Source organism: Apodemus sylvaticus, chromosome 20 (genome assembly GCF_947179515.1).
Source record: "Apodemus sylvaticus chromosome 20, mApoSyl1.1, whole genome shotgun sequence".
Lineage (NCBI taxonomy): Eukaryota > Metazoa > Chordata > Mammalia > Rodentia > Muridae > Apodemus > Apodemus sylvaticus.
In genome coordinates, this window is record NC_067491.1 from 22725777 (window position 1) to 22731698 (window position 5922).

Genomic DNA, 5922 nt, shown 5'->3' on the forward strand with positions numbered 1-5922 from the left:
AGAGCCCGCCGCTCGCGCTCATATACAATTAGCGTCAGCACGTAGGGCTGCTCCTCCGCCCTCCCCCTGGCCTGGCGTTGCCTAGCAACGGGAGCGGGAGGCGGGCCCGGGCCTTGTTGCCTGGTTACGGAGCCGTCCTTCGGCCCCGGCACCTTAAGCTTCCCGCCAGTAGCGGTCTTCTGCTCGCCTTCTCTTCTCCCCTCTGCGCTGGGGTGGAAATCCCAATCCCACAGCGACGACCCGTACGTTTCAGCCCTGGTTCTCCGTGCCCCTTGGGTTAGGGACAGCAGCCTAGTGGCAGGCTTGCAACATCCTGGCTGGGATTCCCTTCCGCATCCAGGCCTAAACCCTGCTCTCCTTTCCCCCCTCCTCTCTGAAACCATTTTACCACCCTGGCTAAGAACTACAGTTCTTTCCTTGTGACCACAAGCAGCTGTGTCTTTGGCCGGTTTTGCCTCTAACTCAGGGTGTCTCTATGCCTTTTAGGGTGTTCCACATCATGTTTACTTAATATGCGACCTTCATTTCTGCTTTAGTTCATTTGATGGAAGCGAAGAGCGTATCTTGCGTATTTTTACTGCTTGATAATGAAAATAGTCAGCATGTCAATTTTTCATCTTCCTGAAAAAGAAAATCAATCCTTAAATTTATGAAATCTTGCAGCTGTTTTTCAATTGACTACGAATCACCTGTTCTGTTAGCTCTTTATGTTTGGTGCTTTGGGGCTTTGATTTTTTTTTTTTTTTTTTAGGAAAGGCCACACTGGGAAGCCCATGCAGGTATCAAATTTTAAATTTTTCAGAGAGTAGGTATGTGCCACAACGTGAGATCTACAAATCAGACAGCCATTCCCCAAGCGTGGTCTTTACAGTGGAAGGTTAATCTGTCTATCTTACTAAGGCACTGTCTACATTTTACATTCCCATCCTCTCACAAGCCTTCATTGGAGTCTTCCAGACACTGCACATCATAAGATAGGGCAACAATGGAAATACAAACAGACAGACAGGAGAATCTGGTCATCTGTTGTGAAATCAGGCATGGAGGAACTTGATAAAAAGGAGTACATTGTGCACACAAAAGGCTAAGTGCTATTATTATTTTAGTGAAGGAATAACTACTCTCTGAGGCCTTTGGATGCAGCTCATTTGGGAAGAGTACCTGCCTACTACAATGAAGCCCCCAGGTTCAATCCACAGCATCACATAACCCACGCATGACGTCATTCTCCTAGAGTTGCAGCCCTGCAGTGCTAGAGGCACAGAAATTAAGTAGTTTAGGGTCATAGAGAGTTCCAGGCCAGCATGGAATATTTAAGGGCCCCGAAGCAAAAAAAAAAAAAAAAAGAATCACTGTTAATTTCCAACAAGATAACTATCAGTATCTGGAATGCACACAAAGTTCTCTGGGGGAAAGTGGAGAAGTGGAGTGTGGTGTCACACACCAGTTAAGCCAGGACTAGAGATAAAGACAGGATTTGAATTCTAGTGCAGCCTGGCTACCTATCGAGACCCTATTTTAAAGCTAAACAAAGCCTTTTGAATCTTCAGGGATTTTTGTTTTGTTTTGTTTTGTTAAGGAAAAATCCTGGGACATCTAAATATTAATTTCCTTGAAACTTCAAAATGCCTGTAATCCTATTGGTTGTCCTCAAATACAGCAACCAACATTTCATTTTAAATGTCATTTACCAAAAAGAAAAAAACCCACACTTATTTACATGTACGGGTGTGGGTGTGCCCTTGAGAGCATGCTTGCCCCCACTAAGTAGGTGTTCAGGTCGGAAGACAACTTGAAGGTGTCAGCTCTCTCCAGCCCTGTTGTCCCAGGCGTCTGACTGACTCATCCCTGGTGCTAAGTGCCTCTACCCACTGAGCTATCTCATGGGCTTGACTTTTTTCCTTTGGTACTCCCTAACCTTAGTAAAATTAGGCTATTTTTCTACAGAGTGAGTTCCAGGACAGACAGGGCTATACAGAGAAACCCTGTCTCGGAAAAAAAACAAATCCAAAAAACCGGAAAAAAAAGAAGAAAGGAAATCCAAAAAAACAAAAAAGCAAAAGAAAAGGAAAGAAGGAAGGGAGGAAAGACTAAACTCAGTCCAATGACTATTTTTAAAAATAATTATCTGTCTCTCTGTCTCTCTGTGTGGATGTATATATATATGTGTGTATGTCTATGTGTGTGTGTATGTATGCATTTATGTGTGTATAGTGTCTATATGTGTGTCTATGTGTATGTACATGTGTGTATGTGTATATATCGTGTGTTTGTATGTATGCATATGTGTGTATGTGTGTATATCGTGTGTTTGTATGTATGTATATGTGTGTATATCGTGTGTATATCGTGTGTTTGTATGTATGCATATGTGTGTATATCGTGTGTTTGCATGTATGTATATATGTGTATATCGTGTGTATATCGTGTGTTTGTATGTATGTATATGTGTGTATATCGTGTGTATATCGTGTGTTTGTATGTATGCATATGTGTGTATGTGTGTATATCGTGTGTTTGTATGTATATGTGTGTATGTGTGTATATCGTGTGTTTGTATGTATGTATATGTGTGTATGTGTGTATATCGTGTGTTTGTATGTATGTGTGTGTATGTAAGGGTGTGTACAAAGTTATATATGCAGAGGTCTGAAGGCAGTTTTTAGAAGTTGGCTGTCTCCTTCCACCACGTCAGTTCTGATGACACCTAGGTTGTCAGGCTTCGAGGCAAGAACTTTACCCAGTGAACCATCCTGCCATCTTGCCACTGGGGCCAACAGCCCCAGCGACTATTTTTACAAATGAAGTTTTATTAGGACAGTGCCACAAGCATTTCCTTCCAGCTTATTTACGGCTGTTTTCCTATTCTCCCGATGTCTAACAGTGACAGAATGAGTTTACAAAAGAGGCACAAAGGCTGTGGAGGAAATAGTTTGCAAGTTTGTTGGTTTTGTTTGTTTTTTGCCCTGGCTGTCCTGACACTCTTTGTGTAGACCCAGCCAGAGAGCAGAAAGATGGGCCTGCCTCTTCCTCTCAAGTGCTGAGATTAAAGGTATGCACCACTGTGTTTGTCTTTGCAATCGCTAGGTTTTGAGGCTATGAGAATCATTACATTTAATATGTGATATAAAATTAATTTCCCTCATACTTTAACATTTATTTTAGTAATGTCAACTTTAGATAAATCCTGAAAGTGTGTTGGTTTTAATGTGATATAGGGGGAAAAAGTCAAGACATTAGAAAATGTTAAGACTGGTTCTAAAGCCCTTATTATAGAAGCAGCTGTTCTTTCTCAAGGACCTGTGGTGGAAAGCAACATCAAAATCTTTCTCTCCCCCCCCCCCACGTGTGGTGTGTCTGTGGTACCTATATGTCAGTGTCTCTGTGTGTGGTGTCTCTATGTCAGTGTCTGTGTGTGTGGTGTGTGTGTGATGTGTTTGTGTCTGTATGTATCTGTGTGTATGTGGGGGGGTGTGCTTATATATGTGTATGTAGTGTGTGTACGTGTGGTATGTGTGTGGGTGAGTGTGGTGTATGTGTGTAGTGTGTTTGTATCTGTATTTGTGTATATCTGTGTATGATGGGTGTGTGTGTTTATGTATGTGGTGTGTGTGTATGTGTGTGTGTGTGCATAGTGAAAGGCCTGTCTGAACTGAGAATGAAAGGAAGGCCCCCTACTGACAGAAGTTCAAAGGGAAAAGCTATAACAGCACTTTCTCTTCTCTGTATCGTGGGGCCCTGGTGCAGCCTGGTGAGTAAGGAAAGGATATGCAGGAAGTATTTTTCCCCACAGAGTTACCCTCCCTACGCAGAAGGGCTGCCTGGGCATTGGAGGCCCACGTGCTAACTGTCCAGATGAGGGGCAGGAAGATAAGTGGAACCTTCCTTCCCAAGTGGCTTCCTCAATACCCATTTGTGTCAATAGTCCAGAAATGTCTTATTGTTTACTTTCATAAGCAAAATGCAGAACGATTTAGAGAGTAAAAATGTAGGAACAGGTTTTTTTTTCTTTTTTATGTTTCTTAGGGTAGTTTTGTAGACAATTGGAAAAGAAATAGTAAGGGAGGAACAATTTGGGTTTTGTCCCTAAATCTTATCTAACAAAAACAGATTAAAAGAGGCCGTGGAATGATTGATGATTATGGAGTTATAGAGTCCCCTGTCACCAGTCCCTCCATTCCATTTTGTCTGTCTGAGTCTTGAGACACCTGCATTTATAAAACCAATAGTTGTCGTGTTGGCAGTTTGGTCTATTTCGCCGGAAGAGTCTACCTTTCTAACTTCCCCCTCCCCTTCCAGCCTACCACTCCCCCAGGTCCTCCCTCCCCTTCCGGCCTCCTGTGGGTGATCAGTCCACTTCTGCTTCTCCTCTGTGCCCACACAGTGCTGTTGTAACAGCGGGACCGTGCGACCAAACATCAGAGGGCCAGTGCTAATTCTTATTTTATTGGCAATATTTTGAACATTTTTGGGTGGCTCCTTCTCTGTTATTGGAACTTGGTGTTTGCTGTATCTTTGAAAGTGGTTCAGGGCTCCTTCCTTCCAGAGGTTTCTAGGTTACGTTGAGTGCATGTGTGCGTGCGTGCGTGTGTGCGTGCGTGTGCGTGTGCATGTGTGTATACATTATCTCTAGAACCGTGTGATGCTGGCTTTGATTTCACTCCATAGTCAAGTTTAGCTCTGAACTCCTGTTCTTCCTGCCTCCTCTTCCTGCATGCTGAGGTTACAGGTATATATATAGGTATATATATAGGTATATATGGGTGTATATATAGGTATGTATAGGTATATATATAGGTATATACAGATATATATAGGTATATATAGGTGTGTATGGGTACATATAGGCATATAGATATATATAGGTATATATAGGTGTGTATAGGTATATAGGTATGTATAGGTATATATAGATATATATAGGTATATATAGTTATGTATAGGTATATATAGATATATAGGTATATAGATAGATAGATAGGCATATATATATATGTATATGTATATGTATATATATATAGGTATATATCACTATGTACACTCCAACTTTTCCCCCAGCAGAAATCCAGTCTTCTGTCCTACGTGGTGAAATGTGCTCACGCTTAATGCTCTGCCTTTGCACTCCAGTTCATGATAGACATCGTCCCAGAAACATCAAGTGCGCCACGATGTTTATGAATTTCCTGTTCTCCAAGAGCCAGTGGGGATGGAAAACCTAGAATCTTCTGAGTCCATGTATGGCAAGATTATCAATTGGCAAATAAAGTCTGCTTTTGACAGCAGTTGTGGTCCCTCACCTCACGATGGTCTGGCCTTCCTTATTCCTTGATTCTCCTCTCAGACTGATGGCTGCAGAGGCGGAGGCAGCCGTTTTGACCGGGCTTCCATTTGCTTCTTCTCATCCTCTACAAAGGAGACCCTGGCAAGAGGCCATAGCAGAGGAGAGTGACCGAGGCCAGTTATGTTGATGCCCTCTCCCTCTGCCATCCCCACCTGCCACTGTGATGCCCTCTCCCTCTGCCATCCCCACCTGCCACTGTGATGCCCTCTCCCTCTGCCATCCCCACCTGCCACTGTGATGCCCTCTCCCTCTGCCATCCCCACCTGCCACTATGCGGGCAGAATCCCGGCTCCTGGCCAAGATGGCCGCTCTTGAATGACTATAGCTTTGCCAAGCCAGTAGCATCATTAGCTCTTAGACTTCTTGCTCCCTAGACTGACTAGCCAGACTGGGGAAACTTTGATTATCCAGTCTCTCTGTTTTATATCTTAAAAAGAAATGAACATTTGGAATAATTTTTCAGACTCAAAGCTGTTTTTTTGCACTCTTTGAGGAACATGGGTTAGATGATAAGAACAGGTGTTCTAAGCACCCACATGATGATGTGTCTGCACGTAAGCCACACCCACCTATTAAACTCT